Source organism: Engraulis encrasicolus, chromosome 24 (assembly GCF_034702125.1).
Source record: "Engraulis encrasicolus isolate BLACKSEA-1 chromosome 24, IST_EnEncr_1.0, whole genome shotgun sequence".
NCBI lineage: Eukaryota > Metazoa > Chordata > Actinopteri > Clupeiformes > Engraulidae > Engraulis > Engraulis encrasicolus.
In genome coordinates, this window is record NC_085880.1 from 32,930,266 (window position 1) to 32,942,765 (window position 12,500).

Sequence of the window (12,500 nt, forward strand, 5' to 3'; positions counted from 1 at the left end):
CACACACGCACACACACGCCTGGCTTTGCTCATATGGGGTTTGGATGAGACATGCTTTGAGAGTGTTTATTTTAGGGTTTTCACATGAATAAACTCTGCATCATTTCACACTAACACACACACTGAGGAAGCACAGATCAGATTCAATGTTCGGCCTAGAGATTGACCTTTTGAGATAAATGTTTAAACAGAGAGAAAAAAAAACATTAATTGTTGGATGATTTAAGTCCAATGGATAAAAAAGATTTGCCAATGGATGATACTCTTGTGGTAATAGACATCAGTTGAATTAGTAACTTTCTTTTCTTGGTAGCAGACTTATCTTTCCATTTTGTTATCTTGATAGTTGAGCTTGTGTTCCAGTTGATGGCTTCAACGCAGAACAAGACCATGAGAAGGTGGACAGCACAGCACAGCACAGCATTAATATTCATCTTATTGTGTGTTTATATACTCTCATTATTACAGGGCAAATTGTAATACCCAAAGGCCAATTTAGAATAAACAAATGCTGCAAATAGCCAAGCGACACAGTCCTGAATGTGTGTGCTCAGTACACAGACACACAAAAAACACTTTACAAAAGGCCTCTGACATGTCTCTTCAAAAAAGAGAACGCAATGTGCACACACAAACACACACACACAAACACACACACACACCACAAGCACGCGCACAACTCCCTTCTCAAACCAGCTATCGTAAAAACTGGGGAAAAATAGGTAGAGCCTGTAATTAAATTTGTTGAGCTCTTGAGTACGCTCATAAAAATAATAAAAAAAACAAGAGGCAATGTGCATGCACAGGAGGGGACCAACATACAAACATACACAAGTACACATGCACATACACACACCCAGACAAACACAAGGACACACAAACACACAGGGACAGACAGGCAATGTGCACGCACAGGGGGAGGCAAACAAACGTGCGCGCATACACGCCGACAGTACACACACACAAACCCAGGGACAGACACACAGACAGATGCGCCAGCACAAAGACACGCGTACACGTACACACACAGGCAGCATAGCCAAATATTTATCTAGCTCCCTCCCACCTTCATCTGTGTCTGTGTGGGACAGCTGCTATGAACACCAGCACAGCGTAAATCAAACAACCCCCTCCAACACACACACACACACACACACACACACACACACACACACACACACACACACACACACACACACAGCCCTTCTAAAAACTCGACACACAAACACACCCCCCAACCCTCCCCTCCAAAACACACAGAACACCCTGCCAAACACACAGCTCCGGAACAACAAACACAAACAGCATGCCCTGCCCCATGCTCAACCAAAACAATCTTTCAATGGAATAGTATGTGAAGCAAGTAACCACACACACACACACACACACACACACACACACACACACACACACACACACACACACACACACACACACACACACACACACACACACACACACACACACACACACACACACACACACACACACACACTATGTTCGTACACTCTGAAACACAAACACAGACTGCATAGTTCTATCACAAGTAGTCCGTATCCATGTGTGGTCCGGTCACTCCACTGCTTAAGTGGTCACCACGCATGACGCGGCAGCACACAGAACCCCGTCTGCTCCAGTTCTTACAGACGGTGGGTGGACATGAACTAAGTTATAGCTGGAAACAGGAAAGAATCACAATAGCGTCACCACTACATACATGACACCTAGTTGGGTCACATGTTTATCCAAAGCTACTTAGTTATTTAGGTGCACATTATTGGTTACAATCCCTGGAGCGATGCGGGGTGTGCTTTGCTCAAGGGCATCACCATTACCAAACTGGTTACCTACCAGCAGCCCTTTAATCCCAACCAGCTCTTTAACTATTTTATCACCCAGTGAGCAGACGGAACGTCTTCTGATTGGCTGAGCAGGTGTCCTTTATTCCCCAGTAGCAGGACACCTATGATGTCATGCGGGCGTCCAAGTTACTTCTTTTAAACTTTCTGGCGAAGTGCCGTTACTAGTTCTATCGCATCTGGTTGTCTAGTCAAGACCGCGTCGTTAGTTCTATCGCATCTGGTTGTCTAGTCAAGACCCCGTTACTAATTCTATCGCATCTGGTTGTCAAGTCAAAAACCCAGTCGTCAATTCTATCGCATTTGGTTGTCAAGTCACCCCAACATTCTGTGCGCGTCCTTAGCCTACATGTCTCCGATAGAGGCGCGTCTCACTAGATTAGCAACGTACCAAGCGCAGTGGTGAATCTACCTTCTCACGAAGCCTTAGATCAACATATTAATAAATTAATACTTAAATGCTGGTAACCGGGTGATAAGCGGAATAGCGGCCTTCGAGGTGTCCCGATATCAAGGGAAAATGGACTTGGCGAAGCGAACAGCCCTTCGGCTGCGCCGTCGGGCTGTTTAGAACGCTTCGCCTCGTCCATTATTTCCCTTGATATCGGGACACCTCGTCGTCCGCTATTCCATACATAAGGACCATCATGATCATCATCATCATCATCATCATCATCATCACAGGCATCCCCTCCACCAGCGGTCCCCAACCTTCTTTTCTTGTGTGCCCCCTCAGCTATTTTGTACCCCCTCATTCATGCTCTATGTCTTCATTCATTGAGTGTGACGACACGGCAACACTCTGCTTCACGCCAGCGTCATAGTCGTGATGCAATGGTGTCATAATAGTGTCAAAATAGTGTCATAACACAGTCATCGTGGATGAATCATAAACATAATGCCAATGTCATTAACGTTTTTTTGGTCACGAAAAGTTCAAACACTGCTTGGGCTGTCTTTACTATAACTGAATATCACTTCATGGCAACAATCATAAAATGTTTATGACATTGACATAATGTAAATGACACGTTACGACACTGTTGTCATACGTGTAAGTTAAGTGTGACCGACAATACTCCATGTGTGTTATTACACATGACTGAACATGCAAGCACACTGCAGGGGGTAAGTGGAAAGTGAATGCCCTACACTTATGAACTCTGGGCCTTGGCCACTCATCACTGACCGGACGTTCCATCGTGTCGCATTGCTTAGCCTGTTCCACCAACAGTCTGTTCTACGCTGATATCCAATCACAAGTGGACGTCTTCAAGGATAGACCGATATTTATATCGGTATCGGGCCGATATTTGCATATTTTAAGTGTATCGGTATCGACCGATACGTGTGTGGTTTTGGCCGATACGCAATATTTATTATTTTATGTCATTCAGGTTTTTTTTTTTTAAAGCACCAAGACACTTCATTTTTTTATTACTTGATTCTTAGACATTACTTGATTGTTAGAGTGGGTGTTTAAATGTTACAAGTTCTACCTCAATTTGATAATGCTAAAGGAATGTTCATTTTCACTTGAGACCTGGAAAATTTGTCATTTTTTAACCCTTTTTTTTACCCATATCAGCCCCAAATATCGGGTATCGGAAATCGGGTATCGGCCAAGGGTGATGAAAAAAAAAAATCGGTATTGCATCGGCCATTAAAAAACCTGTATCGGTCGACCCCTAGTTCTTAATGCCCGTCAGCTGTCTTGATCCACGTAGAAATTTGATTTGTGGCAGGGCGGAGGGCGGACTGGTTATTCGCATCAGACTTAATGCGCTTAAATGCTGATGGGAACCGTTTAAGGGGAGTGTCGCCTCCGCTCCTCCCTTCCGCAATGCTCCACCATAGCTGCTCTGTGCTGGGGTGGGTTTAGTGTGAGCTGGTGTGTGTGTGTGTGTGTGTGTGTGTGGTTAGTGGACGAGTGCATGTGAGAGAGTTTGAGCAAGCCTCTAAGTGTGTGCCGCGTAAGCTTGTCAGTTTCAGTTTGACTGTGTGTGTGTGTGGGTGTGCCTCTGTGTGCGCCTGTAAGTGTGTGCCTGTGCGTGCCTGTGTGCGTGTGTGCGTGTGTGTAAAAATCCTCTGCAGAGCGGAGGAGAGGAGAGGAGAGGAGAGGAGGAGGGGGAGCATGATCAGAGGCTTCTTACAGATGGCTCACGTTTAATAATTAAGCGATGAAGGAGCAATGAGTCATGAATTATTAGCTGCTCGCTAAAGTCTGCATACAAATGCTGCAAGCAACCGAGGGTGAAAAGGGGGAGGAATCGCTTAAATGTGGCGCTCTGTGTGTGTGCGTGTGTGTGTGAGTGAGTGAGCACTTTTGCCATCCAGTAAAAGTGTGTAAGAGCATGATTTTTAGAAAAAAGAAAACAGAAGCGCACACACACACACACACACACACGCGCACACAAACACGCGCACACACACGCGCGCGCGCACACACACGCAAGCACACGCGCACACACACGCACGCACACACGCACGCACACACGCACGCACACACGCACGCACACACGCACGCACACACGCACGCACACACGCACGCACACACGCGCGCACACACACACACACACCCCAACCTGCGTGGTCACGCTGTGCTGGAAGTTAATATTGCGCTGCTGATGCGTCTATCTTTACCCTCACCTGCTGGGATGAGAATTGCTCTCAGCTGGGGAAGCCAGAGTGCTGAAACTCAGCCACTTCTCCACACCTCTCCTTTTTCTCTCCTCTTCTCTCCATCGCTCAGTCTCTCTCTCACTTCTTCATACCACCTCTCCTCTCTCTTTCCCCCTCTCCATCTTTCATTCGCACCTCCTCTCCACTTTTCTAACTTTCAGTCACTCTCTCAGTCAATCTTCCTCACTTGTCTCCTCTTTGCAGCCTCTCTCACTCACTCGTTCTCCGTCCATGCCTCTTTTCCCTTTTCTCTCTTCCGCTCACTCTCCATCTCTCCGTCCACCACACTTATATGCGCCACCCGTCCTCTCTGGATTGCTCTGTCCCTCACTCACTGTCCACCTCTCTTCTACTTCTCCTCTATCTCCTCCCCCCCTCTCTCACCATCCCCCTCACTTATTTGCGCCACCTCTCCTCTTCTCTGCATCACTCCATCCCTCACACTCTCTCCCCTTCTCCTTTTCCTCCTTGAGGGTCTCTGAGGGGAAAACTGTGAGTGGATGAGTGAGCCAGGTGAAAGGAAGTGGCACTCTCTCCATCTTTCTGCCGTTCTCTTTTATTGCCTTCACTTCCTCCATCTCTTTCCGCCCTACCCCTTCTTTCCCTCTTTCATTCTCTCTCTCTCTCTCTCTACCACTTCCCTTTCCTTTGCCCGACTCACTTCATCCACCCACTCCACTCTCTCTTGAGCACAACTAACACCCTCACTTCCTTCCAGTCTCGCCACATGACACACATGGGAGGATCGAGAGAGTGTGTGTGTGTGTGTGTGTGTGTGTGTGTGTGTGTGTGTGTCTGCGTATAAGTGTGTGTGTCTGCGTAGAAGTGTGTGTGTGTGTGTGTGTGTGTGTGTGTGTGTGTGTGTGTGTGTGTGTGTGTGTGTGTGTGTGTGTGTGTGTGTGTGTGTGTGTGTGTGTGTGTGTGTGTGTGTGTGTAGGGGTGTTTCAGGACATTGGAGGACAGCTAGGGGAGATCTGCATGAGGACAGCTGGAGCAGAAAGTTGAAGTGGAGCGGCTGAAATAAGGCTGGAGGTGCTGAGAGAAGTTTGGAGGAACTGGAGAGAGGTCGTTCGCGTTCGTGTGTTCGTGTGTGTGTGTTCGTGTGTTCGTGTGTGTGTGTGTGTGTGTGTGTGTGTGTGTGTGTGTGTTCGTGTGTTCGTGTGTGTGTGTGTGTGTCCTGAGCCCAGTCCCCCTCAGTGAGTCTTCAGAGAGCAGAGGAGGACTCCTGACCACAGCAGATAAAGCAGTGGGTCTGGAGATAAGATTACTGTGGACACTCACGCACGCACGCACAGACAGACACACGCACGCACGCACAGACACACACACGCACAGACACACAGCCCAAAAAGTCACCGGAGCTCCAGGGAGGTGTGCAAATCAGAAGAACAAAGAGGAGAGGAGAGGAGAGGAGAGGAGAGGAGAGGAAGAGCGAGAAGAGGAGAGGAGGGGAATATGGTGAGAGGAGAGGAGAGAAGAGAGTAAAGTGGAGTTTTTGGAGGGGTAGGGAAGAGGAGACGAGTCCCCACGGATGGGAGAGAGAGCACAAGCCTGCAGCGGTGAGGCATGTGGCACAAGCGTGTACAGGCAGAGAGCAGAAGAGGAGAGAGGGAAAAAGAGGAGAGGGAAAAGGAGAGAAAGAAGAAGGGAGTAAAGGAAAGATGGACGGAGAGAGAGAGAGAGCAGGAGGAAAAGTGTCTGAAAGCAAAAGTGAGTGACGGGAGGTGGGAGGGAGAGAGAGATGGAGGAGAGGAAAGAGAATGGAGGGGAGTCTGGTTGGCTCAGACCCTTTAGTTGAAGAGGCAGAGGCAGTCTGGAGGAATCCTTGGCGAGAGTTTGAGAGAGTGTTTGTGTGTGTGTGTGTGTGCGTGCGTGCCTGCGTGCGTAGTCCATGGTGGTAGTGGAGGCTGAGAGTCCCCCTCTGGAGTGCATGAAGCAGAGCGAGGTAGCAGGATACACACACACCAGACTAACAGAGACAAACGCATGCAAACACAGAGAAGGAAAAAGCAGACCTGTATGCGTTCACTCACTAACACACACACACACACACACACACACACACACACACACACACACACACGCACGCACGCACTACCTCTTCCACTCCTGCAGCTGTTGTGTGCAGAGGAGCTGAGATGATGTTTATTTCTTCTAGCGTGGGTCCACCTGCACGTCGGCTCACGCCTTCAGCTCTTGCTCACTGAGCACAAAAACGAGGAGCCCTCTCAGGCTGCCTGCTACCGCAGAAACATCCACCAGAACTTGGGAATGAAATTCAACACATCCTCAACCATGCACACACGGCATCACAGACGATTCTGCACCCAAATTCTAGTGTGGATGGCTGCACCACCGTGTCTGCCATCTACCAGCATTCCTATGCTTAAATCCAAGCCACCACTGACCTCTTCATCTCTCCTCTTCCCTTTCCATCTCGCCTTTCTCTCCTCTCCCCTTTCAGTCTCACTTTCCTCTCCTCTCCTCTCCTCTCCCTCCCTCTCTCGCTCTCCTTCTCTCCGAGTAGTGGTTGTGTTGTTGCTGCCATGGGGAAGCGTGAGTCAGACTGGCTTGCTGTCTCGCTGCCTGCTTACATTCCATCCTCCTTTTCCTCTTACTTCTCTGCCTCTGCACAACCAGGCCTCGGTGTGTGCGAGCGTGTGTGTGTGTGCGTGTGTGTGTCCATGCGTGCGTGACAGCAAGTCTGAGTGGTAGTGTGCAAGCCAGAGAGAGAGTGTGTGCGTGTGCGTGCGTGTGTATGCGTGTGTCGCTAGAGTGTGTGTGTGTGTGTGTGTGTGTGTGTGTGTGTGTGTGTGTGTGTGTGTGTGTGTGTGTGTGTGTGTGTAATGACAAATTACCCCCCCTCCCCCCCCATCTCCCTGGGCCCGGGACAGCAGACCAGGGTTCCCACTCTAATTTAGATTAAAAAAATCCATGATTTTCCATGACTTTCCAGAATTTCCATGACCACCTCCATAAAAAAATGACGTAAATTTGTTTTTTTTAAAAAGTGTGAAAACTGAAGATTATCTTCATCCCTCGAGCCGACGCCGAGCCACCGCCAGACTTCAGTGGGCTCATTGCATTCTAGAATGTTGCGCATAACAGCGTGAAACCAAAGCAAAAAAGTTTCTACTTTTACACAACAGTGAAGAAAACGTGAAACCCTTCTGAGCATGCATGCACACGTCGTGTGCACACACACCCCCTTCTGACGGAAGGCACATGCGTAGGCGCAGAATGTAAATCTATTCTGAGTACACACAGTCACGGTCACCTACACACACACACACACAGTCACACACAGTCACACACACACACACACAGTCACACACACACACACACAGTCACATACACACACACACACACACACACACACACGAGTCACAGACACCCTTTGTGAGCAGAGGCGCTCCAAGGTGCACATCTGGCTGGAGGCCGCAGGGAGCAGGGATGCCGTCACCATGGAAACACTGCACAAATCATCGGTTTGATGTCAATCCAACCCTACACACGCGCACACACAACACACACACACACACACACACACGTTTCTGGTGAGGTGGGAAGCGTGTGTATGATAGCTGCTGGACATTAATGCTGGGTGAAGATGTGTTATGTTGTAGTGTGTGTGTGTGTGTGTGTGTGTGTGTGTGTGTGTGTGTGATATAGCAGCTCACCCTCTTCCTGGCTAAGCCACCTGAGGTCAGGGCCCAGGGGAGGGGCGTGTGTGCGTGTTGCTGTATCCATGTGTATGCCTCTGTGTGCGCGTGTGTACGCGCAGTACATGTGCCTCTGTGCAGAGCAGGACTGTCGGTGGTGGTGGTGGCCAGTGGTAAGACCAACATGTTCAAGGCCAGACATGTGTGACGACATGGATATGACAGCTTTCCAGAACACTGCACTGCAACACAGTGTGTGTGTGTGTGTGTGTGTGTGTGTGTGTGTGTGTGTGTGTGTGTGTGTGTGTGTGTGTGTGTGCGTGTGTGTGCGTGCGTGGTGGCACAGCTCAGTCCAGGGATGACCTGCAACCTCTGCTCTGGGACACGGCAGTCAAACCTGGCTCAACACACACACAGACACACGCGCAAAACTCTAAAGCATGCTTGACCCAGTCACTTACTGAGATCATCTGTCTCTTAGTGCGAGTGAGTGTATGCACATTTGTGCGTGTGTGCATTTTTCTCCTGTAGTGCCTGTGTGCATTTTTCTTCTGTAGTGCGTGTGTGTATTTCTCCTGTAGTGCGTGTGTGTGTGCGTGCGCGTGCGCGTGTGTGTGTGTGTGTGTGTGTGTGTGTGTGTGTGTGTGTGTGTGTGTGTGTGTGTGTGTGTGTGTGTGTGTGTGTGTGTCTTAGAGAGCACCTCTTCAATGGCGGGTTAGTGTGCATTATGAAACGCAACGCTGCGTGTGTAGACATGCAGACAGAGGAATGTGCAGCCCCCTCTCACTCACTCACACCCGGAGTCTCTCTCCTCTCCCTCCAGTGCTGGAGTCTTTGTGCACTCCGGGCTCGGTGCACATTTGGGGCCCGTTACCATGGAGATGGTGGGGTCAGTGGCAGGGCAGCAGGTTACAAAACAAGCAACTCCCCCATTACACGCACGCGCGCGCGCACGCACGCACGCACGCACGCACGCACGCACGCACGCACGCACACACACACACGGTCTTCTCATAGGAACCCACAAAAACCACAACGCCCAGAGAGATAGGAGACGCCACGTGCTAGGCTGTGAGGAGAGAAAGTTCAATGTTTGTGTGGTGTGAGCATGACGGTAAGGAATGAGGGTTGCAGCCAAGTGACCTCAGAGCTGGAGTATGTCCATCAGGAACAGCTGAGAGAGACAGAGAGACAGAGAGACAGAGAGAGAGAGAGACAGAGAGAGAGAGAGAGAGAGAGAGAGAGAGAGAGAGAGAGACAGAGAGACACAGAAAGAGAGAGAGAACAAGTCTGTATGTGGGAGAGAGACACAGACAGAAAACAGATAGACAGGCAGACAGAGACAAAACTAGAGAGAGAGGAGAAGAGGGAAGGGTGAGGGGTGAGGGGAGGAAAAGACAGGAGAGGTTAAGAGGAGAGAAGAGGAGAAGATAGGAGGGTCGGTAGAGGAAAAGAGGAGAGAGGAGAGAAGAGCAGGTAGCTCCAGAGCTGACTATCTAGCCTAGATCGCCCTTCAGAGTCCAGTGGAGCCTGTGTGCTGACCGTTCACTCACACTCCACACGACACACAATACACCGCTCCAGCACAATGGTGTGAGCACTCGCACACACACACGCAGGCACACACGCGCACACACATACACCGAGGTCAACATTGAAAAGAAGAAGAGATACACACCAACATCCAGCCATGAAGAGTAGTCAGCACTGACTGAAGGTCACCTCTGACGCCCACATTCTCTACCTACAGAGACAGAGAGAGAGAGAGAGACAGCAACCTCAGAGCAACCAGTGGGGAGCAGTACTGGGGATGAGAGAAAGAGAGAAGGAGAGAAAGAGAGAGAGAGAGAGAGAGAGAGAGAGAAGACAAGAGAGAGAGAAGAAAAGAGAGAGAGAGAGCGACAGAGACAAACTGTTGTGTTCAAAGCGATCCCTCCTCTCTGCATGTATTAAACTCCGAGGCGAGGCCCTGTGACCACCTGTGGCGTCCAATTCCACCTCTCCTCCTCCTCCTGGGATAAGACAAGCCTATTCTTCAAGCCGCCCCACGCCACCACTGCATCCCCACCAACACGCCTTTGGTCTCGCGCAGAGACGAGAGAAGCATGAAAATGTCCAATAAAATATCCAATTTATGCCACGCCGAGAATCAGATATGTCTTTGGCATGAAAGGCTATTCTTGGAAGGCAATAGATGGCGCGACAAAAGAGGGCCAGAGGCAGGGAGGGGGGGGACAAGAGTAGGGGGTGAGAAAAATTGAAAAAAGACAGGACAAAGCAAAACAGGAAAAAAAAAATCAGTGAAATGATGAGGAAAAAAAACATACAAAAATTAATAGACGAAGGGGATGAAAAGACACTAAAATTAAGAAGGGAAGGATGGAGAGAGAGAGAGAGAGAGAGAGAGAGAGCATACTAAAATTGAGATAGAAAAGAGAGAGAGAGAGAGACGGAGAGAGAGAAAGAGACGGAGAGAGAGAGATGAAGAGCTTCTTGAATTGAGTTGAGAGGGACGGGGACAGGAGGGGGGGTGAAAAAAAACCCCTAAAATTAAGAAGGGAGGGTGAGAAGGGATTGAGGGCGAGACAGGAAAGGGGGGGACTGGTGACTGCATTTTTCTGAGTTGGCTTGGTCTCGCTGGCAGGGAAGAGAAGGGAAGGGGGCGTAGTGAGAGACAATTAGCGGCATCTCTGCGCTTAGATCTCAAGCTGTGCGGCAGCCTGATGAGAAATTGAATTTTCAGATTGAACACGCTCCGTTCCCTGGACCGCTTTCCACTGCGCCCGCAAATGCCACTCCACGCCTCTCCTACGCCCACACACTGGGCTTCAGAAAACCTGGCTCTCTCCCGTGTGTGTGTGTGTGTGTGCGTGTGTGCGTGTGTGTTTGAGTGTGTGTTTGAGTGTGTGTTAGAGAGTGTGTTAGAGAGTGTGAGTGTTGTGCGCGAGCTCTGGCCTTCAGCAAGTATGTCTGTGTCTGGCCGATAGAAGTGCTTACATCCCCCGCTTTAGAAGAAGTCTAGGCATGCATGCTAGTGTTGCCAAGAGCCAACAGCGCCGATATCCCTCTGTACTGGATGTAACTGCATGCCTCTACACTTGCTATTGCAGCGTTCAATGCAAATGACCTGCCCACTGAATGTACTTCAAAAGCTTTATTTAAATCCCCCAAGAAAACAAAGCCATGCTTTGGTTTCAGTTCGGTGGCTTCCATGCTGAAAAAGATGGCCATTTTGTTGGTGATTTAACCAACTGCTGGATACAAAACTAGGCTATATGTTGTCTGGATTGCCGCATGTTGCTTTGATTTGGCACGCACGCACGCACGCACGCACGCACGCACGCACAAACTCACGCGCAAACGCACAAAGCTTTTATGGCACCAAATATTACCCAGGGGACAGGGCAAGTTCCCACATGTGATTCCGTCCACTGCAGTATCCCCTGGGGCCAAGACTGCTTTAAAACACTGTTGTACAACTGTCTCCACCCATGGCCATAGTCTGGCTAGATAAGCCCGTCTATAACACAGAACTACTGCCACTGTTACAATCAGCAGGCTCCTGGAAACCCAGACTGAGGTGTTATTATTCTTGTGCAGGCACGTACACTTGGTGGACTCGTAGGTGAATGGTGGATTTGAGGGGAAAATGAGAAAGGACAAAGGGACAGATCTTGAGTGATATGACATTTTCCTGCTAGATTTCAGTGAACAGCACTGTGTGGTAATTGATCCTACTCTAAAACACCCCTATTTCTAACCACATAGACTGTATCTGTAGGTGGCCTTCAGCTACATATTCAGTCAAGGCCTGTTCTAGTCAATTCGGTTCCCAAGGCGAGCACCACCCTTTCCTTTTAGTGAAATTAGAAATTGGCATCTGTGTCATACGTCTGATCCAGCACAGCTGCTCTAGTACCTACATATGTACTGAGTGTCCGTGAATAATCATTGTCAATGTAAAATTTAAAGGAAAAGTCCACCAACTTATTTCAGCACTATCCAAAATGGCTGGTAGAGGTAGCAGCAAATGATCATTGGACAGAATTAAATAGCCATTTGGTACTCTGGTGAATTTCACATTCATTTTTAAAGTGCTTCATAAGTACATTTGATGATGTTTTATTTGGTACAATAGACAGTATAGCGGTATTTAGCATAGCATTGTTAAACTAGGCATTGCAGACACAGTACAGGGGGGAAATCATACGTGTTCTCATATTATTACAAGGCTTAACTACAGATAAGCCAATTCCTGAAACAAGGTAGATTGTACTTTTAATGCGTTCAATCTTTA

General features: G+C 48.9%; 1 protein-coding gene across 2 annotated transcripts in view; it reads right to left on the bottom strand.

Moving 5' to 3' along the window:
• ndst2a (N-deacetylase/N-sulfotransferase (heparan glucosaminyl) 2a) overlaps window positions 1-12,500 on the bottom strand; it is a 226,451-nt gene that overhangs the window by 181,223 nt on the left and 32,728 nt on the right. Inside the window, exon 2 of one of the 2 annotated variants that reach the window (XM_063191917.1) lies at window positions 9,882-9,947. The exons of the other annotated variant lie outside the window; for it this stretch is intronic. The gene's annotated coding sequence lies outside the window, so the exon portion shown is untranslated. The remainder of the gene's footprint in view (window positions 1-9,881; window positions 9,948-12,500) is intronic. 2 annotated transcript variants of the gene reach the window in all.